This window comes from Pelmatolapia mariae, linkage group LG6 (genome assembly GCF_036321145.2).
Source record: "Pelmatolapia mariae isolate MD_Pm_ZW linkage group LG6, Pm_UMD_F_2, whole genome shotgun sequence".
NCBI lineage: Eukaryota > Metazoa > Chordata > Actinopteri > Cichliformes > Cichlidae > Pelmatolapia > Pelmatolapia mariae.
The window spans coordinates 1621135-1643905 of NC_086232.1; the positions used below are offsets into that span (position 1 = coordinate 1621135).

Below are 22771 nucleotides of genomic sequence, written 5' to 3' on the forward strand. Positions count from 1 at the left end.
GGTGTGGTGTCCATGGCCTCAGCCAGAAGCACTGGCCCTGGTGTGGTGTAGATGGCCTCAGACAGAGCCACAGGCCCTTGTTTGGTGTAGTTGGCCTCAGCCAGCACCACAGGCCCTGGTGTGGTGTCCATAGCCTCAGCCAGCCGCACAGGCCCTGGTGTGATGAACATTGCCTAATCCAGCAGCACAGTCCTTGGTGTGTTGTAGACGAACTCATCCAGAGCCACAGGCCCTGGTGTGCTGTACATGGCCTCAGACAAAGCCACAGGCCCTGAAGAGGTGTCCATGGCCTCAGACAAAGCCACAGGCCCTGAAGAGGTGTCCATGGCCTCAGCCAGTAGCACAGGTCCTGGTGTGGTGTAGACGGCCTCAGACAGAGCCACAGGCCTTGGTGTGGTGTAGGTGTCCTAAGCTGGCTGCACAGGTCCACATCCGGAAGCACTGGCCATGTTGTGTTGTAGATTGCCTCAGCCAGAGCCACAGACTTTGGTGTGGTGTTCATGGCCTAAGCCAGAGCTACAGGCCCACAGCAAGCAGCACAGGCCCTGGTGTGGTGTCCATAGCTCAGCCAGCAGCACAGCTCCTGGTGTGGTGTAGTTGGCCTCAGCCAGCAGCACAGGTCCTGGTGTGGTGTCCATCGCCTCAGCCAGAAACACTGGCCCTGGTGTGATGTAGATGGCCTCAGCCAGAGCCACAGGACCTGGTGTGGTGTTCATGACCTCAGCCAGCATCAAAGGCTCGGGGGTGGTGTACATGGCCTCAGCCAGAGCCACAGGCACTGGTGTGGTGTCCATAGCCTCAGCCAGTAGCACAGGCCCTGGTGTGGTGTAGGTGGCCTAAGCTGGCCGCACAGGTCCACAGCCAGCAGCACAAGCCCTGGTGTGGTGTACATGGCCTCAGCTAGAGGCACAGGCCCTGGTGTGGTGTAGATGATCTCAGCCAGAGACACAGGCCCTTGTGTGGTGTAGTTGGCCTCAGCCAGCAGCACAGGCCCTGGGGTGATAAACATGGCCTCATCCAGTAGTACAGCCCTTGGTGTGTTGTAGACGGCCTCATCCAGAGCCACAGGCCGTGTGTGGTGTACATGGCCTCAGCCAGATCCAAAGGCTCTGGGGTGGTGTCCATAGCCTCAGCCAGCAGCACAGGTCCTGGTGTGGTGTCCATGGCCTCAGCCAGTAGCACAGGCCCTGGTGTGGTGTAGGTGGCCTAAGCTGGCTGCACAGGTCCACAGCCAGCAGCACATGCCCTGGTGTGGTGTACATGGCCTCAGCTAGAGGCACAGGCCCTGGTGTGGTGTAGATGGTCTCAGCCAGAGACACAGGCCCTTGGTGTGTTGTAGATGGCCTCATCAGGAGCCACAGGCCCTGTTGTGGTGTAGGTTGCCTCAGTCAGCACCACAGGCCCTGTGTGGTGTGCATGGCCTCAGCCAGTAGCACAGGCCCTGGTGTGATGTAGACTGCTTCAGCCAGAGCCACAGGCCATGGTGTGGTGTAGGTGGCCTAAGCTGGCTGCACAGGTCCACAGCCAGCAGTACAGGCCCTGGTGTGGTGTCCATGGCCTCAACCAGATGCACTGGCCGTGGTGTGGTGTAGCTGGCCTCAGCCAGAGCCACAGGCCCTGGTGTGGTGTTCATGGCCTCAGCCAGAGCCAAATGCCCTGGTGTGGTGTCCATAGCTTCAGCCAGCAGCACAGGTCTTGGTGTGGTGTCCATGGCCTCAGCCAGTAGCACAGGCCCTGGTGTGATGTAGACGGCCTCAGCCAGAGCCACAGGACCCTGGTGTGGTGTAGGTGGCCTAAGCTGGCTGCACAGGTCCACAGCCAGAAGCACAGGCCCTGGCGTGGTGTAGGTGGCCTAACCTGGCTGCACAGGTCCACAACCAGAAGCACAGGACCTGGTGTGATGTAGACGGCTTCAGCCAGAGCCACAGGCCCTGGTGTGGTGTAGGTGGCCTAACCTGGCTGCACAGGTCCACAGCCAGAAGCACAGGCCCTGGTGTGGTGAAGGTGGCCTAAGCTGGCTGCACAGGTCCACAGCCAGAAGCACAGGCCCTGTGTGGTGTAAATGGCCTCAGCCAGAGCCACAGGCCATGGGGTGGTGTCCAAAGCCTCAGCCAGCAGCACAGGTCCTGGTGTGGTGTAAATGGCCTCAGCCAGAGCCACAGGCCATGGGGTGGTGTCCATGGCCTCAGCCAGATGCACTGGCCGTGGTGTGGTGTAGCTGGCCTCAGCCAGAGCCACAGGCCCTGGTGTGGTGTTCATGGCCTCAGCCAGAGCCAAATGCCCTGGTGTGGTGTCCATAGCTTCAGCCAGCAGCACAGGTCTTGGTGTGGTGTCCATGGCCTCAGCCAGTAGCACAGGCCCTGGTGTGATGTAGACGGCCTCAGCCAGAGCCACAGGCCCTGGTGTGGTGTAGGTGGCCTAAGCTGGCTGCACAGGTCCACAACCAGAAGCACAGGCCCTGGCGTGGTGTAGGTGGCCTAACCTGGCTGCACAGGTCCACAACCAGAAGCACAGGACCTGGTGTGATGTAGACGGCTTCAGCCAGAGCCACAGGCCCTGGTGTGGTGTAGGTGGCCTAAGCTGGCTGCACAGGTCCACAGCCAGAAGCACAGGCCCTGTGTGGTGTAAATGGCCTCAGCCAGAGCCACAGGCCCTGGGGTGGTGTCCAAAGCCTCAGCCAGCAGCACAGGTCCTGGTGTGGTGTCCATGGTCTCAGCCAGAAGCACAGGCCCTGGTGTAATGTAGACGGCGTCAGCGCAGGCCACAGGCCCTGGTGTAATTTAGATGACCTATGTTAGCAGAATAGGCTTCGGTGTGGTGCGGATGGCCTCACCCGGCAGCACAAGACATTGCTGAAAACAGCCAAAAGGAATGTCGTTAATGTGGCCTCATTAATGGACACCAACACCCTCCTTCTCTGGATCAAAATCAGCTCAGTGACATGAAAAGCAAATTCTTACAGCACCTGGTATTCCCAGGCAGTCTCCCATCCAAGTACTAACCAAGCCCAACCTTGCATAGCTTCCGAGATCAGACGAGATCAGGCTTTGGCAAGGCGGTATGGCCGTAAGCTGCTGGCGTCAGCACAAAGCGTCAATTTATGGTATCAAGTAGTGAGGTGGCCAATACTCGCAGTTACGAACACAAGCCTCCAATTTAACTACAGTGTTAATGGTAACTGCATGCTTGCCTAATACCCTAACCAAAGGACTCATTTTAGCCTTTGATCAGCAACACAGGCCCTGGTGTGGTGTAAATGGCCTCAGCCAGAGCCACAGGACCTGGTGTGGTGTAGTTGGCCTCAGCCAGCATCAAAGGCCCGGGGGTGGTGTACATGGCCTCAGCCAGAGCCACAGGCACTGGTGTGGTGTCCATAGCCTCAGCCAACAGCACAGGCCCTGTTGTGGTGTCCATGGCCTCAGCCAGAAGCACTGGCCCTGGTGTGGTGTAGATGGCCTCAGACAGAGCCACATGCCCTGGTGGGGTGTAGTTGGCCTCAGCCAGCAGCACAGGTCCTGGTGTGGTGTCCATGGCCTCAGCCAGCAGCACAGGCCCTGGTGTGGTGTCCATGGCCTCAGCCAGAAGCACTGGCCCTGGTGTGGTGTAGATGGCCTCAGACAGAGCCACAGGCCCTTGTTTGGTGTAGTTGGCCTCAGCCAGCACCACAGGCCCTGGTGTGGTGTCCATAGCCTCAGCCAGCCGCACAGGCCCTGGTGTGATGAACATTGCCTCATCCAGCAGCACAGTCCTTGGTGTGTTGTAGACGACCTCATCCAGAGCCACAGGCCCTGGTGTGGTGTACATGGCCTCAGACAAAGCCACAGGCCCTGAAGAGGTGTCCATGGCCTCAGCCAGTAGCACAGGTCCTGGTGTGGTGTAGACGGCCTCAGACAGAGCCACAGGCCTTGGTGTGGTGTAGGTGGCCTAAGCTGGCTGCACAGGTCCACATCCGGAAGCACAGGCCCTGTTGTGTTGTAGATTGCCTCAGCCAGAGCCACAGACCTTGGTGTGGTGTTCATGGCCTAAGCCAGAGCTACAGGCCCACAGCAAGCAGCACAGGACCTGGTGTGGTGTCCATAGCTCAGCCAGCAGCACAGCTCCTGTTGTGGTGTAGTTGGCCTCAGCCAGCAGCACAGGTCCTGGTGTGGTGTCCATCGCCTCAGCCAGAAACACTGGCCCTGGTGTGATGTAGATGGCCTCAGCCAGAGCCACAGGACCTGGTGTGGTGTTCATGACCTCAGCCAGCATCAAAGGCCCGGGGGTGGTGTAAATGGCCTCAGCCAGAGCCACAGGCACTGGTGTGGTGTCCCTAGCCTCAGCCAGCAGCACAGGCCTTGGTGTGGTGTCCCTGGACTCAGCCAGTAGCACAAGCCCTGGTGTGGTGTAGGTGGCCTAAGCTGGCTGCACATGTCCACAGCCAGCAGCACAAGCCCTGGTGTGGTGTACATGGCCTCAGCTAGAGGCACAGGCCCTGGTGTGGTGTAGATGATCTCAGCCAGAGACAAAGGCCCTTGTGTGGTGTAGTTGGCCTCAGCCAGCAGCACAGGCCCTGGGGTGATAAACATGGCCTCATCCAGTAGTACAGCCCTTGGTGTGTTGTAGACGGCCTCATCCAGAGCCACAGGCCGTGTGTGGTGTAAATGGCCTCAGCCAGAGCCACAGGCCATGGGGTGGTGTCCAAAGCCTCAGCCAGCAGCACAGGTCCTGGTGTGGTGTCCATGGTCTCAGCCAGAAGCACAGGCCCTGGTGTAATGTAGACGGCGTCAGCGCAGGCCACAGGCCCTGGTGTAATTTAGATGACCTATGTTAGCAGAATAGGCCTCGGTGTGGTGCGGATGGCCTCACCCGGCAGCACAAGACATTGCTGAAAACAGCCAAAAGGAATGTCGTTAATGTGGCCTCATTAATGGACACCAACACCCTCCTTCTCTGGATCAAAATCAGCTCAGTGACATGAAAAGCAAATTCTTACAGCACCTGGTATTCCCAGGCAGTCTCCCATCCAAGTACTAACCAAGCCCAACCTTGCATAGCTTCCGAGATCAGACGAGATCAGGCTTTGGCAAGGCGGTATGGCCGTAAGCTGCTGGCGTCAGCACAAAGCGTCAATTTATGGTATCAAGTAGTGAGGTGGCCAATACTCGCAGTTACGAACACAAGCCTCCAATTTAACTACAGTGTTAATGGTAACTGCATGCTTGCCTAATACCCTAACCAAAGGACTCATTTTAGCCTTTGATCAGCAACACAGGCCCTGGTGTGGTGTAAATGGCCTCAGCCAGAGCCACAGGACCTGGTGTGGTGTAGTTGGCCTCAGCCAGCATCAAAGGCCCGGGGGTGGTGTACATGGCCTCAGCCAGAGCCACAGGCACTGGTGTGGTGTCCATAGCCTCAGCCAACAGCACAGGCCCTGTTGTGGTGTCCATGGCCTCAGCCAGAAGCACTGGCCCTGGTGTGGTGTAGATGGCCTCAGACAGAGCCACATGCCCTGGTGGGGTGTAGTTGGCCTCAGCCAGCAGCACAGGTCCTGGTGTGGTGTCCATGGCCTCAGCCAGCAGCACAGGCCCTGGTGTGGTGTCCATGGCCTCAGCCAGAAGCACTGGCCCTGGTGTGGTGTAGATGGCCTCAGACAAAGCCACAGGCCCTTGTTTGGTGTAGTTGGCCTCAGCCAGCACCACAGGCCCTGGTGTGGTGTCCATAGCCTCAGCCAGCCGCACAGGCCCTGGTGTGATGAACATTGCCTCATCCAGCAGCACAGTCCTTGGTGTGTTGTAGACGACCTCATCCAGAGCCACAGGCCCTGGTGTGGTGTACATGGCCTCAGACAAAGCCACAGGCCCTGAAGAGGTGTCCATGGCCTCAGCCAGTAGCACAGGTCCTGGTGTTGTGTAGACGGCCTCAGACAGAGCCACAGGCCTTGGTGTGGTGTAGGTGGCCTAAGCTGGCTGCACAGGTCCACATCCGGAAGCACAGGCCCTGTTGTGTTGTAGATTGCCTCAGCCAGAGCCACAGACCTTGGTGTGGTGTTCATGGCCTAAGCCAGAGCTACAGGCCCACAGCAAGCAGCACAGGCCCTGGTGTGGTGTCCATAGCTCAGCCAGCAGCACAGCTCCTGTTGTGGTGTAGTTGGCCTCAGCCAGCAGCACAGGTCCTGGTGTGGTGTCCATCGCCTCAGCCAGAAACACTGGCCCTGGTGTGATGTAGATGGCCTCAGCCAGAGCCACAGGACCTGGTGTGGTGTTCATGACCTCAGCCAGCATCAAAGGCCCGGGGGTGGTGTAAATGGCCTCAGCCAGAGCCACAGGCACTGGTGTGGTGTCCCTAGCCTCAGCCAGCAGCACAGGCCTTGGTGTGGTGTCCCTGGCCTCAGCCAGTAGCACAAGCCCTGGTGTGGTGTAGGTGGCCTAAGCTGGCTGCACATGTCCACAGCCAGCAGCACAAGCCCTGGTGTGGTGTACATGGCCTCAGCTAGAGGCACAGGCCCTGGTGTGGTGTAGATGATCTCAGCCAGAGACAAAGGCCCTTGTGTGGTGTAGTTGGCCTCAGCCAGCAGCACAGGCCCTGGGGTGATAAACATGGCCTCATCCAGTAGTACAGCCCTTGGTGTGTTGTAGACGGCCTCATCCAGAGCCACAGGCCGTGTGTGGTATACATGGCCTCAGCCAGATCCAAAGGCTCTGGGGTGGTGTCCATAGCCTCAGCCAGCAGCACAGGTCCTGGTGTGGTGTCCATGGCCTCAGCCAGTAGCACAGGCCCTGGTGTGGTGTAGGTGGCCTAAGCTGGCTGCACAGGTCCACAGCCAGCAGCACAGGCCCTGGTGTGGTGTACATGGCCTCAGCTAGAGGCACAGGCCCTTGGTGTGTTGTAGATGGCCTCATCAGGAGCCACAGGCCCTGTTGTGGTGTAGGTTGCCTCAGTCAGCAGCACAGGCCCTGTGTGGTGTGCATGGCCTCAGCCAGTAGCACAGGCCCTGGTGTGATGTAGACTGCTTCAGCCAGAGCCACAGGCCATGGTGTGGTGTAGGTGGCCTAAGCTGGCTGCACAGGTCCACAGCCAGCAGTACAGGCCCTGGTGTGGTGTCCATGGCCTCAGCCAGATGCACTGGCCGTGGTGTGGTGTAGCTGGCCTCAGCCAGAGCCACAGGCCCTGGTGTGGTGTTCATGGCCTCAGCCAGAGCCAAATGCCCTGGTGTGGTGTCCATAGCTTCAGCCAGCAGCACAGGTCTTGGTGTGGTGTCCATGGCCTCAGCCAGTAGCACAGGCCCTGGTGTGATGTAGACGGCCTCAGCCAGAGCCACAGGCCCTGGTGTGGTGTAGGTGGCCTAAGCTGGCTGCACAGGTCCACAGCCAGAAGCACAGGCCCTGGCGTGGTGTAGGTGGCCTAACCTGGCTGCACAGGTCCACAACCAGAAGCATAGGACCTGGTGTGATGTAGACGGCTTCAGCCAGAGCCACAGGCCCTGGTGTGGTGTAGGTGGCCTAACCTGGCTGCACAGGTCCACAGCCAGAAGCACAGGCCCTGGTGTGGTGAAGGTGGCCTAAGCTGGCTGCACAGGTCCACAGCCAGAAGCACAGGCCCTGGTGTGGTGTCCATGGCCTCAGCCAGAAGCACTGGCCCTGGTGTGGTGTAGATGGCCTCAGACAGAGCCACAGGCCCTTGTTTGGTGTAGTTGGCCTCAGCCAGCAGCACAGGCCCTGGGGTGATAAACATGGCCTCATCCAGTAGTACAGCACTTGGTGTGTTGTAGACGGCCTCATCCAGAGCCACAGGCCGTGTGTGGTATACATGGCCTCAGCCAGATCCAAAGGCTCTGGGGTGGTGTCCATAGCCTCAGCCAGCAGCACAGGTCCTGGTGTGGTGTCCATGGCCTCAGCCAGTAGCACAGGCCCTGGTGTGGTGTAGGTGGCCTAAGCTGGCTGCACAGGTCCACAGCCAGCAGCACAGGCCCTGGTGTGGTGTACATGGCCTCAGCTAGAGGCACAGGCCCTTGGTGTGTTGTAGATGGCCTCATCAGGAGCCACAGGCCCTGTTGTGGTGTAGGTTGCCTCAGTCAGCAGCACAGGCCCTGTGTGGTGTGCATGGCCTCAGCCAGTAGCACAGGCCCTGGTGTGATGTAGACTGCTTCAGCCAGAGCCACAGGCCATGGTGTGGTGTAGGTGGCCTAAGCTGGCTGCACAGGTCCACAGCCAGCAGTACAGGCCCTGGTGTGGTGTCCATGGCCTCAGCCAGATGCACTGGCCGTGGTGTGGTGTAGCTGGCCTCAGCCAGAGCCACAGGCCCTGGTGTGGTGTTCATGGCCTCAGCCAGAGCCAAATGCCCTGGTGTGGTGTCCATAGCTTCAGCCAGCAGCACAGGTCTTGGTGTGGTGTCCATGGCCTCAGCCAGTAGCACAGGCCCTGGTGTGATGTAGACGGCCTCAGCCAGAGCCACAGGCCCTGGTGTGGTGTAGGTGGCCTAAGCTGGCTGCACAGGTCCACAGCCAGAAGCACAGGCCCTGGCGTGGTGTAGGTGGCCTAACCTGGCTGCACAGGTCCACAACCAGAAGCACAGGACCTGGTGTGATGTAGACGGCTTCAGCCAGAGCCACAGGCCCTGGTGTGGTGTAGGTGGCCTAACCTGGCTGCACAGGTCCACAGCCAGAAGCACAGGCCCTGGTGTGGTGTAGGTGGCCTAAGCTGGCTGCACAGGTCCACAGCCAGAAGCACAGGCCCTGGTGTGGTGTCCATGGCCTCAGCCAGAAGCACTGGCCCTGGTGTGGTGTAGATGGCCTCAGACAGAGCCACAGGCCCTTGTTTGGTGTAGTTGGCCTCAGCCAGCACCACAGGCCCTGGTGTGGTGTCCATAGCCTCAGCCAGCCGCACAGGCCCTGGTGTGATGAACATTGCCTCATCCAGCAGCACAGTCCTTGGTGTGTTGTAGACGAACTCATCCAGAGCCACAGGCCCTGGTGTGCTGTACATGGCCTCAGACAAAGCCACAGGCCCTGAAGAGGTGTCCATGGCCTCAGACAAAGCCACAGGCCCTGAAGAGGTGTCCATGGCCTCAGCCAGTAGCACAGGTCCTGGTGTGGTGTAGACGGCCTCAGACAGAGCCACAGGCCTTGGTGTGGTGTAGGTGTCCTAAGCTGGCTGCACAGGTCCACATCCGGAAGCACTGGCCATGTTGTGTTGTAGATTGCCTCAGCCAGAGCCACAGACCTTGGTGTGGTGTTCATGGCCTAAGCCAGAGCTACAGGCCCACAGCAAGCAGCACAGGCCCTGGTGTGGTGTCCATAGCTCAGCCAGCAGCACAGCTCCTGGTGTGGTGTAGTTGGCCTCAGCCAGCAGCACAGGTCCTGGTGTGGTGTCCATCGCCTCAGCCAGAAACACTGGCCCTGGTGTGATGTAGATGGCCTCAGCCAGAGCCACAGGACCTGGTGTGGTGTTCATGACCTCAGCCAGCATCAAAGGCCCGGGGGTGGTGTACATGGCCTCAGCCAGAGCCACAGGCACTGGTGTGGTGTCCATAGCCTCAGCCAGTAGCACAGGCCCTGGTGTGGTGTAGGTGGCCTAAGCTGGCCGCACAGGTCCACAGCCAGCAGCACAAGCCCTGGTGTGGTGTACATGGCCTCAGCTAGAGGCACAGGCCCTGGTGTGGTGTAGATGATCTCAGCCAGAGACACAGGCCCTTGTGTGGTGTAGTTGGCCTCAGCCAGCAGCACAGGCCCTGGGGTGATAAACATGGCCTCATCCAGTAGTACAGCCCTTGGTGTGTTGTAGACGGCCTCATCCAGAGCCACAGGCCGTGTGTGGTGTACATGGCCTCAGCCAGATCCAAAGGCTCTGGGGTGGTGTCCATAGCCTCAGCCAGCAGCACAGGTCCTGGTGTGGTGTCCATGGCCTCAGCCAGTAGCACAGGCCCTGGTGTGGTGTAGGTGGCCTAAGCTGGCTGCACAGGTCCACAGCCAGCAGCACAGGCCCTGGTGTGGTGTACATGGCCTCAGCTAGAGGCACAGGCCCTGGTGTGGTGTAGATGGTCTCAGCCAGAGACACAGGCCCTTGGTGTGTTGTAGATGGCCTCATCAGGAGCCACAGGCCCTGTTGTGGTGTAGGTTGCCTCAGTCAGCACCACAGGCCCTTTGTGGTGTGCATGGTCTCAGCCAGTAGCACAGGCCCTGGTGTGATGTAGACTGCTTCAGCCAGAGCCACAGGCCATGGTGTGGTGTAGGTGGCCTAAGCTGGCTGCACAGGTCCACAGCCAGCACTACAGGCCCTGGTGTGGTGTCCATAGCCTCAGCCAGATGCACTGGCCGTGGTGTGGTGTAGCTGGCCTCAGCCAGAGCCACAGGCCCTGGTGTGGTGTTCATGGCCTCAGCCAGAGCCAAATGCCCTGGTGTGGTGTCCATAGCTTCAGCCAGCAGCACAGGTCTTGGTGTGGTGTCCATGGCCTCAGCCAGTAGCACAGGCCCTGGTGTGATGTAGACGGCCTCAGCCAGAGCCACAGGCCCTGGTGTGGTGTAGGTGGCCTAAGCTGGCTGCACAGGTCCACAGCCAGAAGCACAGGCCCTGGCGTGGTGTAGGTGGCCTAAGCTGGCTGCACAGGTCCACAACCAGAAGCACAGGACCTGGTGTGATGTAGACGGCTTCAGCCAGAGCTACAGGCCCTGGTGTGGTGTAGGTGGCCTAACCTGGCTGCAGAGGTCCACAGCCAGAAGCACAGGCCCTGGTGTGGTGAAGGTGGCCTAAGCTGGCTGCACAGGTCCACAGCCAGAAGCACAGGCCCTGTGTGGTGTAAATGGCCTCAGCCAGAGCCACAGGCCCTGGGGTGGTGTCCAAAGCCTCAGCCAGCAGCACAGGTCCTGGTGTGGTGTCCATGGTCTCAGCCAGAAGCACAGGCCCTGGTGTAATGTAGACGGCGTCAGCGCAGGCCACAGGCCCTGGTGTAATTTAGATGACCTATGTTAGCAGAATAGGCCTCGGTGTGGTGCGGATGGCCTCACCCGGCAGCACAAGACATTGCTGAAAACAGCCAAAAGGAATGTCGTTAATGTGGCCTCATTAATGGACACCAACACCCTCCTTCTCTGGATCAAAATCAGCTCAGTGACATGAAAAGCAAATTCTTACAGCACCTGGTATTCCCAGGCAGTCTCCCATCCAAGTACTAACCAAGCCCAACCTTGCATAGCTTCCGAGATCAGACGAGATCAGGCTTTAGCAAGGCGGTATGGCCGTAAGCTGCTGGCGTCAGCACAAAGCGTCAATTTATGGTATCAAGTAGTGAGGTGGCCAATACTCGCAGTTACGAACACAAGCCTCCAATTTAACTACAGTGTTAATGGTAACTGCATGCTTGCCTAATACCCTAACCAAAGGACTCATTTTAGCCTTTGATCAGCAACACAGGCCCTGGTGTGGTGTAAATGGCCTCAGCCAGAGCCACAGGACCTGGTGTGGTGTAGTTGGCCTCAGCCAGCATCAAAGGCCCGGGGGTGGTGTACATGGCCTCAGCCAGAGCCACAGGCACTGGTGTGGTGTCCATAGCCTCAGCCAACAGCACAGGCCCTGTTGTGGTGTCCATGGCCTCAGCCAGAAGCACTGGCCCTGGTGTGGTGTAGATGGCCTCAGACAGAGCCACATGCCCTGGTGGGGTGTAGTTGGCCTCAGCCAGCAGCACAGGTCCTGGTGTGGTGTCCATGGCCTCAGCCAGCAGCACAGGCCCTGGTGTGGTGTCCATGGCCTCAGCCAGAAGCACTGGCCCTGGTGTGGTGTAGATGGCCTCAGACAGAGCCACAGGCCCTTGTTTGGTGTAGTTGGCCTCAGCCAGCACCACAGGCCCTGGTGTGGTGTCCATAGCCTCAGCCAGCCGCACAGGCCCTGGTGTGATGAACATTGCCTCATCCAGCAGCACAGTCCTTGGTGTGTTGTAGACGACCTCATCCAGAGCCACAGGCCCTGGTGTGGTGTACATGGCCTCAGACAAAGCCACAGGCCCTGAAGAGGTGTCCATGGCCTCAGCCAGTAGCACAGGTCCTGGTGTGGTGTAGACGGCCTCAGACAGAGCCACAGGCCTTGGTGTGGTGTAGGTGGCCTAAGCTGGCTGCACAGGTCCACATCCGGAAGCACAGGCCCTGTTGTGTTGTAGATTGCCTCAGCCAGAGCCACAGACCTTGGTGTGGTGTTCATGGCCTAAGCCAGAGCTACAGGCCCACAGCAAGCAGCACAGGCCCTGGTGTGGTGTCCATAGCTCAGCCAGCAGCACAGCTCCTGTTGTGGTGTAGTTGGCCTCAGCCAGCAGCACAGGTCCTGGTGTGGTGTCCATCGCCTCAGCCAGAAACACTGGCCCTGGTGTGATGTAGATGGCCTCAGCCAGAGCCACAGGACCTGGTGTGGTGTTCATGACCTCAGCCAGCATCAAAGGCCCGGGGGTGGTGTAAATGGCCTCAGCCAGAGCCACAGGCACTGGTGTGGTGTCCCTAGCCTCAGCCAGCAGCACAGGCCTTGGTGTGGTGTCCCTGGCCTCAGCCAGTAGCACAGGCCCTGGTGTGGTGTAGGTGGCCTAAGCTGGCTGCACATGTCCACAGCCAGCAGCACAAGCCCTGGTGTGGTGTACATGGCCTCAGCTAGAGGCACAGGCCCTGGTGTGGTGTAGATGATCTCAGCCAGAGACAAAGGCCCTTGTGTGGTGTAGTTGGCCTCAGCCAGCAGCACAGGCCCTGGGGTGATAAACATGGCCTCATCCAGTAGTACAGCCCTTGGTGTGTTGTAGACGGCCTCATCCAGAGCCACAGGCCGTGTGTGGTATACATGGCCTCAGCCAGATCCAAAGGCTCTGGGGTGGTGTCCATAGCCTCAGCCAGCAGCACAGGTCCTGGTGTGGTGTCCATGGCCTCAGCCAGTAGCACAGGCCCTGGTGTGGTGTAGGTGGCCTAAGCTGGCTGCACAGGTCCACAGCCAGCAGCACAGGCCCTGGTGTGGTGTACATGGCCTCAGCTAGAGGCACAGGCCCTTGGTGTGTTGTAGATGGCCTCATCAGGAGCCACAGGCCCTGTTGTGGTGTAGGTTGCCTCAGTCAGCAGCACAGGCCCTGTGTGGTGTGCATGGCCTCAGCCAGTAGCACAGGCCCTGGTGTGATGTAGACTGCTTCAGCCAGAGCCACAGGCCATGGTGTGGTGTAGGTGGCCTAAGCTGGCTGCACAGGTCCACAGCCAGCAGTACAGGCCCTGGTGTGGTGTCCATGGCCTCAGCCAGATGCACTGGCCGTGGTGTGGTGTAGCTGGCCTCAGCCAGAGCCACAGGCCCTGGTGTGGTGTTCATGGCCTCAGCCAGAGCCAAATGCCCTGGTGTGGTGTCCATAGCTTCAGCCAGCAGCACAGGTCTTCGTGTGGTGTCCATGGCCTCAGCCAGTAGCACAGGCCCTGGTGTGATGTAGACGGCCTCAGCCAGAGCCACAGGCCCTGGTGTGGTGTAGGTGGCCTAAGCTGGCTGCACAGGTCCACAGCCAGAAGCACAGGCCCTGGCGTGGTGTAGGTGGCCTAACCTGGCTGCACAGGTCCACAACCAGAAGCACAGGACCTGGTGTGATGTAGACGGCTTCAGCCAGAGCCACAGGCCCTGGTGTGGTGTAGGTGGCCTAACCTGGCTGCACAGGTCCACAGCCAGAAGCACAGGCCCTGGTGTGGTGTAGGTGGCCTAAGCTGGCTGCACAGGTCCACAGCCAGAAGCACAGGCCCTGGTGTGGTGTCCATGGCCTCAGCCAGAAGCACTGGCCCTGGTGTGGTGTAGATGGCCTCAGACAGAGCCACAGGCCCTTGTTTGGTGTAGTTGGCCTCAGCCAGCACCACAGGCCCTGGTGTGGTGTCCATAGCCTCAGCCAGCCGCACAGGCCCTGGTGTGATGAACATTGCCTCATCCAGCAGCACAGTCCTTGGTGTGTTGTAGACGAACTCATCCAGAGCCACAGGCCCTGGTGTGCTGTACATGGCCTCAGACAAAGCCACAGGCCCTGAAGAGGTGTCCATGGCCTCAGACAAAGCCACAGGCCCTGAAGAGGTGTCCATGGCCTCAGCCAGTAGCACAGGTCCTGGTGTGGTGTAGACGGCCTCAGACAGAGCCACAGGCCTTGGTGTGGTGTAGGTGTCCTAAGCTGGCTGCACAGGTCCACATCCGGAAGCACTGGCCATGTTGTGTTGTAGATTGCCTCAGCCAGAGCCACAGACCTTGGTGTGGTGTTCATGGCCTAAGCCAGAGCTACAGGCCCACAGCAAGCAGCACAGGCCCTGGTGTGGTGTCCATAGCTCAGCCAGCAGCACAGCTCCTGGTGTGGTGTAGTTGGCCTCAGCCAGCAGCACAGGTCCTGGTGTGGTGTCCATCGCCTCAGCCAGAAACACTGGCCCTGGTGTGATGTAGATGGCCTCAGCCAGAGCCACAGGACCTGGTGTGGTGTTCATGACCTCAGCCAGCATCAAAGGCCCGAGGGTGGTGTACATGGCCTCAGCCAGAGCCACAGGCACTGGTGTGGTGTCCATAGCCTCAGCCAGTAGCACAGGCCCTGGTGTGGTGTAGGTGGCCTAAGCTGGCCGCACAGGTCCACAGCCAGCAGCACAAGCCCTGGTGTGGTGTACATGGCCTCAGCTAGAGGCACAGGCCCTGGTGTGGTGTAGATGATCTCAGCCAGAGACACAGGCCCTTGTGTGGTGTAGTTGGCCTCAGCCAGCAGCACAGGCCCTGGGGTGATAAACATGGCCTCATCCAGTAGTACAGCCCTTGGTGTGTTGTAGACGGCCTCATCCAGAGCCACAGGCCGTGTGTGGTGTACATGGCCTCAGCCAGATCCAAAGGCTCTGGGGTGGTGTCCATAGCCTCAGCCAGCAGCACAGGTCCTGGTGTGGTGTCCATGGCCTCAGCCAGTAGCACAGGCCCTGGTGTGGTGTAGGTGGCCTAAGCTGGCTGCACAGGTCCACAGCCAGCAGCACAGGCCCTGGTGTGGTGTACATGGCCTCAGCTAGAGGCACAGGCCCTGGTGTGGTGTAGATGGTCTCAGCCAGAGACACAGGCCCTTGGTGTGTTGTAGATGGCCTCATCAGGAGCCACAGGCCCTGTTGTGGTGTAGGTTGCCTCAGTCAGCACCACAGGCCCTTTGTGGTGTGCATGGTCTCAGCCAGTAGCACAGGCCCTGGTGTGATGTAGACTGCTTCAGCCAGAGCCACAGGCCATGGTGTGGTGTAGGTGGCCTAAGCTGGCTGCACAGGTCCACAGCCAGCACTACAGGCCCTGGTGTGGTGTCCATAGCCTCAGCCAGATGCACTGGCCGTGGTGTGGTGTAGCTGGCCTCAGCCAGAGCCACAGGCCCTGGTGTGGTGTTCATGGCCTCAGCCAGAGCCAAATGCCCTGGTGTGGTGTCCATAGCTTCAGCCAGCAGCACAGGTCTTTGTGTGGTGTCCATGGCCTCAGCCAGTAGCACAGGCCCTGGTGTGATGTAGACGGCCTCAGCCAGAGCCACAGGCCCTGGTGTGGTGTAGGTGGCCTAAGCTGGCTGCACAGGTCCACAGCCAGAAGCACAGGCCCTGGCGTGGTGTAGGTGGCCTAAGCTGGCTGCACAGGTCCACAACCAGAAGCACAGGACCTGGTGTGATGTAGACGGCTTCAGCCAGAGCTACAGGCCCTGGTGTGGTGTAGGTGGCCTAACCTGGCTGCAGAGGTCCACAGCCAGAAGCACAGGCCCTGGTGTGGTGAAGGTGGCCTAAGCTGGCTGCACAGGTCCACAGCCAGAAGCACAGGCCCTGTGTGGTGTAAATGGCCTCAGCCAGAGCCACAGGCCCTGGGGTGGTGTCCAAAGCCTCAGCCAGCAGCACAGGTCCTGGTGTGGTGTCCATGGTCTCAGCCAGAAGCACAGGCCCTGGTGTAATGTAGACGGCGTCAGCGCAGGCCACAGGCCCTGGTGTAATTTAGATGACCTATGTTAGCAGAATAGGCCTCGGTGTGGTGCGGATGGCCTCACCCGGCAGCACAAGACATTGCTGAAAACAGCCAAAAGGAATGTCGTTAATGTGGCCTCATTAATGGACACCAACACCCTCCTTCTCTGGATCAAAATCAGCTCAGTGACATGAAAAGCAAATTCTTACAGCACCTGGTATTCCCAGGCAGTCTCCCATCCAAGTACTAACCAAGCCCAACCTTGCATAGCTTCCGAGATCAGACGAGATCAGGCTTTAGCAAGGCGGTATGGCCGTAAGCTGCTGGCGTCAGCACAAAGCGTCAATTTATGGTATCAAGTAGTGAGGTGGCCAATACTCGCAGTTAAGAACACAAGCCTCCAATTTAACTACAGTGTTAATGGTAACTGCATGCTTGCCTAATACCCTAACCAAAGGACTCATTTTAGCCTTTGATCAGCAACACAGGCCCTGGTGTGGTGTAAATGGCCTCAGCCAGAGCCACAGGACCTGGTGTGGTGTAGTTGGCCTCAGCCAGCATCAAAGGCCCGGGGGTGGTGTACATGGCCTCAGCCAGAGCCACAGGCACTGGTGTGGTGTCCATAGCCTCAGCCAACAGCACAGGCCCTGTTGTGGTGTCCATGGCCTCAGCCAGAAGCACTGGCCCTGGTGTGGTGTAGATGGCCTCAGACAGAGCCACATGCCCTGGTGGGGTGTAGTTGGCCTCAGCCAGCAGCACAGGTCCTGGTGTGGTGTCCATGGCCTCAGCCAGCAGCACAGGCCCTGGTGTGGTGTCCATGGCCTCAGCCAGAAGCACTGGCCCTGGTGTGGTGTAGATGGCCTCAGACAGAGCCACAGGCCCTTGTTTGGTGTAGTTGGCCTCGGCCAGCACCACAGGCCCTGGTGTGGTGTCCATAGCCTCAGCCAGCCGCACAGGCCCTGGTGTGATGAACATTGCCTCATCCAGCAGCACAGTCCTTGGTGTGTTGTAGACGAACTCATCCAGAGCCACAGGCCCTGGTGTGGTGTACATGGCCTCAGACAAAGCCACAGGCCCTGAAGAGGTGTCCATGGCCTCAGACAAAGCCACAGGCCCTGAAGAGGTGTCCATGGCCTCAGCCAGTAGCACAGGTCCTGGTGTGGTGTAGACGGCCTCAGACAGAGCCACAGTCCTTGGTGTGGTGTAGGTGTCCTAAGCTGGTTGCACAGGTCCACATCCGGAAGCACAGGCCCTGTTGTGTTGTAGATTGCCTCAGCCAGAGCCACAGACCTTGGTGTGGTGTTCATGGCCTAAGCCAGAGCTACAGGCCCACAGCAAGCAGCACAGGCCCTGGTGTGGTGTCCATACCTCAGCCAGCAGCACAGCTCCTGTTGTGGTGTAGTTGGCCTCAGCCAGCAGCACAGGTCCTGGTGTGGTGTCCATCGCCTCAGCCAGAAACACTGGCCCTGGTGTGATGTAGATGGCCTCAGCCAGAGCCACAGGACCTGGTGTGGTGTTCATGACCTCAGCCAGCATCAAAGGCCCGGGGGTGGTGTACATGGCCTCAGCCAGAGCCACAGGCACTGGTGTGGTGTCCATAGCCTCAGCCAGCAGCACAGGCCTTGGTGTGGTGTCAATGGCCTCAGCCAGTAGCACAGGCCCTGGTGTGGTGTAGGTGGCCTAAGCTGGCTGCACAGGTCCACAGCCAGCAGCACAAGCCCTGGTGTGGTGTACATGGCCTCAGCCAGAAGCACTGGCCCTGGTGTGGTGTAGATGGCCTCAGACAGAGCCACATGCCCTGGTGGGGTGTAGTTGGCCTCAGCCAGCAGCACAGGTCCTGGTGTGGTGTCCATGGCCTCAGCCAGCAGCACAGGCCCTGGTGTGGTGTCCATGGCCTCAGCCAGAAGCACTGGCCCTGGTGTGGTGTAGCTGGCCTCAGACAGAGCCACAGGCCCTGGTGTGGTGTTCATGGCCTCAGCCAGAGCCAAATGCCCTGGTGTGGTGTCCATAGCTTCAGCCAGCAGCACAGGTCTTCGTGTGGTGTCCATGGCCTCAGCCAGTAGCACAGGCCCTGGTTTGATGTAGACGGCCTCAGCCAGAGCCACAGGCCCTGGTGTGGTGTAGGTGGCCTAAGCTGGCTGCACAGGTCCACAACCAGAAGCACAGGCCCTGGCGTGGTGTAGGTGGCCTAACCTGGCTGCACAGGTCCACAACCAGAAGCACAGGACCTGGTGTGATGTAGACGGCTTCAGCCAGAGCCACAGGCCCTGGTGTGGTGTAGGTGGCCTAACCTGGCTGCACAGGTCCACAGCCAGAAGCACAGGCCCTGGTGTGGTGTAGGTGGCCTAAGCTGGCTGCACAGGTCCACAGCAAGAAGCACAGGCCCTGGTGTGGTGTCCATGGCCTCAGCCAGAAGCACTGGCCCTGGTGTGGTGTAGATGGCCTCAGACAGAGCCACAGGCCCTTGTTTGGTGTAGTTGGCCTCAGCCAGCACCACAGGCCCTGGTGTGGTGTCCATAGCCTCAGCCAGCCGCACAGGCCCTGGTGTGATGAACATTGCCTAATCCAGCAGCACAGTCCTTGGTGTGTTGTAGACGAACTCATCCAGAGCCACAGGCCCTGGTGTGCTGTACATGGCCTCAGACAAAGCCACAGGCCCTGAAGAGGTGTCCATGGCCTCAGACAAAGCCACAGGCCCTGAAGAGGTGTCCATGGCCTCAGCCAGTAGCACAGGTCCTGGTGTGGTGTAGACGGCCTCAGACAGAGCCACAGGCCTTGGTGTGGTGTAGGTGTCCTAAGCTGGCTGCACAGGTCCACATCCGGAAGCACTGGCCATGTTGTGTTGTAGATTGCCTCAGCCAGAGCCACAGACTTTGGTGTGGTGTTCATGGCCTAAGCCAGAGCTACAGGCCCACAGCAAGCAGCACAGGCCCTGGTGTGGTGTCCATAGCTCAGCCAGCAGCACAGCTCCTGGTGTGGTGTAGTTGGCCTCAGCCAGCAGCACAGGTCCTGGTGTGGTGTCCATCGCCTCAGCCAGAAACACTGGCCCTGGTGTGATGTAGATGGCCTCAGCCAGAGCCACAGGACCTGGTGTGGTGTTCATGACCTCAGCCAGCATCAAAGGCTCGGGGGTGGTGTACATGGCCTCAGCCAGAGCCACAGGCACTGGTGTGGTGTCCATAGCCTCAGCCAGTAGCACAGGCCCTGGTGTGGTGTAGGTGGCCTAAGCTGGCCGCACAGGTCCACAGCCAGCAGCACAAGCCCTGGTGTGGTGTACATGGCCTCAGCTAGAGGCACAGGCCCTGGTGTGGTGTAGATGATCTCAGCCAGAGACACAGGCCCTTGTGTGGTGTAGTTGGCCTCAGCCAGCAGCACAGGCCCTGGGGTGATAAACATGGCCTCATCCAGTAGTACAGCCCTTGGTGTGTTGTAGACGGCCTCATCCAGAGCCACAGGCCGTGTGTGGTGTACATGGCCTCAGCCAGATCCAAAGGCTCTGGGGTGGTGTCCATAGCCTCAGCCAGCAGCACAGGTCCTGGTGTGGTGTCCATGGCCTCAGCCAGTAGCACAGGCCCTGGTGTGGTGTAGGTGGCCTAAGCTGGCTGCACAGGTCCACAGCCAGCAGCACAGGCCCTGGTGTGGTGTACATGGCCTCAGCTAGAGGCACAGGCCCTGGTGTGGTGTAGATGGTCTCAGCCAGAGACACAGGCCCTTGGTGTGTTGTAGATGGCCTCATCAGGAGCCACAGGCCCTGTTGTGGTGTAGGTTGCCTCAGTCAGCACCACAGGCCCTGTGTGGTGTGCATGGCCTCAGCCAGTAGCACAGGCCCTGGTGTGATGTAGACTGCTTCAGCCAGAGCCACAGGCCATGGTGTGGTGTAGGTGGCCTAAGCTGGCTGCACAGGTCCACAGCCAGCAGTACAGGCCCTGGTGTGGTGTCCATGGCCTCAACCAGATGCACTGGCCGTGGTGTGGTGTAGCTGGCCTCAGCCAGAGCCACAGGCCCTGGTGTGGTGTTCATGGCCTCAGCCAGAGCCAAATGCCCTGGTGTGGTGTCCATAGCTTCAGCCAGCAGCACAGGTCTTGGTGTGGTGTCCATGGCCTCAGCCAGTAGCACAGGCCCTGGTGTGATGTAGACGGCCTCAGCCAGAGCCACAGGACCCTGGTGTGGTGTAGGTGGCCTAAGCTGGCTGCACAGGTCCACAGCCAGAAGCACAGGCCCTGGCGTGGTGTAGGTGGCCTAACCTGGCTGCACAGGTCCACAACCAGAAGCACAGGACCTGGTGTGATGTAGACGGCTTCAGCCAGAGCCACAGGCCCTGGTGTGGTGTAGGTGGCCTAACCTGGCTGCACAGGTCCACAGCCAGAAGCACAGGCCCTGGTGTGGTGAAGGTGGCCTAAGCTGGCTGCACAGGTCCACAGCCAGAAGCACAGGCCCTGTGTGGTGTAAATGGCCTCAGCCAGAGCCACAGGCCATGGGGTGGTGTCCAAAGCCTCAGCCAGCAGCACAGGTCCTGGTGTGGTGTAAATGGCCTCAGCCAGAGCCACAGGCCATGGGGTGGTGTCCATGGCCTCAGCCAGATGCACTGGCCGTGGTGTGGTGTAGCTGGCCTCAGCCAGAGCCACAGGCCCTGGTGTGGTGTTCATGGCCTCAGCCAGAGCCAAATGCCCTGGTGTGGTGTCCATAGCTTCAGCCAGCAGCACAGGTCTTGGTGTGGTGTCCATGGCCTCAGCCAGTAGCACAGGCCCTGGTGTGATGTAGACGGCCTCAGCCAGAGCCACAGGCCCTGGTGTGGTGTAGGTGGCCTAAGCTGGCTGCACAGGTCCACAACCAGAAGCACAGGCCCTGGCGTGGTGTAGGTGGCCTAACCTGGCTGCACAGGTCCACAACCAGAAGCACAGGACCTGGTGTGATGTAGACGGCTTCAGCCAGAGCCACAGGCCCTGGTGTGGTGTAGGTGGCCTAAGCTGGCTGCACAGGTCCACAGCCAGAAGCACAGGCCCTGTGTGGTGTAAATGGCCTCAGCCAGAGCCACAGGCCCTGGGGTGGTGTCCAAAGCCTCAGCCAGCAGCACAGGTCCTGGTGTGGTGTCCATGGTCTCAGCCAGAAGCACAGGCCCTGGTGTAATGTAGACGGCGTCAGCGCAGGCCACAGGCCCTGGTGTAATTTAGATGACCTATGTTAGCAGAATAGGCTTCGGTGTGGTGCGGATGGCCTCACCCGGCAGCACAAGACATTGCTGAAAACAGCCAAAAGGAATGTCGTTAATGTGGCCTCATTAATGGACACCAACACCCTCCTTCTCTGGATCAAAATCAGCTCAGTGACATGAAAAGCAAATTCTTACAGCACCTGGTATTCCCAGGCAGTCTCCCATCCAAGTACTAACCAAGCCCAACCTTGCATAGCTTCCGAGATCAGACGAGATCAGGCTTTGGCAAGGCGGTATGGCCGTAAGCTGCTGGCGTCAGCACAAAGCGTCAATTTATGGTATCAAGTAGTGAGGTGGCCAATACTCGCAGTTACGAACACAAGCCTCCAATTTAACTACAGTGTTAATGGTAACTGCATGCTTGCCTAATACCCTAACCAAAGGACTCATTTTAGCCTTTGATCAGCAACACAGGCCCTGGTGTGGTGTAAATGGCCTCAGCCAGAGCCACAGGACCTGGTGTGGTGTAGTTGGCCTCAGCCAGCATCAAAGGCCCGGGGGTGGTGTACATGGCCTCAGCCAGAGCCACAGGCACTGGTGTGGTGTCCATAGCCTCAGCCAACAGCACAGGCCCTGTTGTGGTGTCCATGGCCTCAGCCAGAAGCACTGGCCCTGGTGTGGTGTAGATGGCCTCAGACAGAGCCACATGCCCTGGTGGGGTGTAGTTGGCCTCAGCCAGCAGCACAGGTCCTGGTGTGGTGTCCATGGCCTCAGCCAGCAGCACAGGCCCTGGTGTGGTGTCCATGGCCTCAGCCAGAAGCACTGGCCCTGGTGTGGTGTAGATGGCCTCAGACAGAGCCACAGGCCCTTGTTTGGTGTAGTTGGCCTCAGCCAGCACCACAGGCCCTGGTGTGGTGTCCATAGCCTCAGCCAGCCGCACAGGCCCTGGTGTGATGAACATTGCCTCATCCAGCAGCACAGTCCTTGGTGTGTTGTAGACGACCTCATCCAGAGCCACAGGCCCTGGTGTGGTGTACATGGCCTCAGACAAAGCCACAGGCCCTGAAGAGGTGTCCATGGCCTCAGCCAGTAGCACAGGTCCTGGTGTGGTGTAGACGGCCTCAGACAGAGCCACAGGCCTTGGTGTGGTGTAGGTGGCCTAAGCTGGCTGCACAGGTCCACATCCGGAAGCACAGGCCCTGTTGTGTTGTAGATTGCCTCAGCCAGAGCCACAGACCTTGGTGTGGTGTTCATGGCCTAAGCCAGAGCTACAGGCCCACAGCAAGCAGCACAGGACCTGGTGTGGTGTCCATAGCTCAGCCAGCAGCACAGCTCCTGTTGTGGTGTAGTTGGCCTCAGCCAGCAGCACAGGTCCTGGTGTGGTGTCCATCGCCTCAGCCAGAAACACTGGCCCTGGTGTGATGTAGATGGCCTCAGCCAGAGCCACAGGACCTGGTGTGGTGTTCATGACCTCAGCCAGCATCAAAGGCCCGGGGGTGGTGTAAATGGCCTCAGCCAGAGCCACAGGCACTGGTGTGGTGTCCCTAGCCTCAGCCAGCAGCACAGGCCTTGGTGTGGTGTCCCTGGACTCAGCCAGTAGCACAAGCCCTGGTGTGGTGTAGGTGGCCTAAGCTGGCTGCACATGTCCACAGCCAGCAGCACAAGCCCTGGTGTGGTGTACATGGCCTCAGCTAGAGGCACAGGCCCTGGTGTGGTGTAGATG

General features: G+C 59.4%; 5 pseudogenes; all 5 read right to left on the bottom strand.

Moving 5' to 3' along the window:
• Positions 1–2953: 2953 nt before the first annotated feature.
• On the bottom strand, positions 2954–3072 carry LOC134630017 (5S ribosomal RNA; annotated as a pseudogene).
• Positions 3073–4965: 1893 nt separating this feature from the next.
• LOC134630018 (5S ribosomal RNA) lies at positions 4966–5084 on the bottom strand (annotated as a pseudogene).
• A 6014-nt stretch (positions 5085–11098) lies between these two features.
• On the bottom strand, positions 11099–11217 carry LOC134629949 (5S ribosomal RNA; annotated as a pseudogene).
• Positions 11218–16098: 4881 nt separating this feature from the next.
• LOC134629950 (5S ribosomal RNA) lies at positions 16099–16217 on the bottom strand (annotated as a pseudogene).
• A 5019-nt stretch (positions 16218–21236) lies between these two features.
• On the bottom strand, positions 21237–21355 carry LOC134630019 (5S ribosomal RNA; annotated as a pseudogene).
• Positions 21356–22771: the final 1416 nt, after the last annotated feature.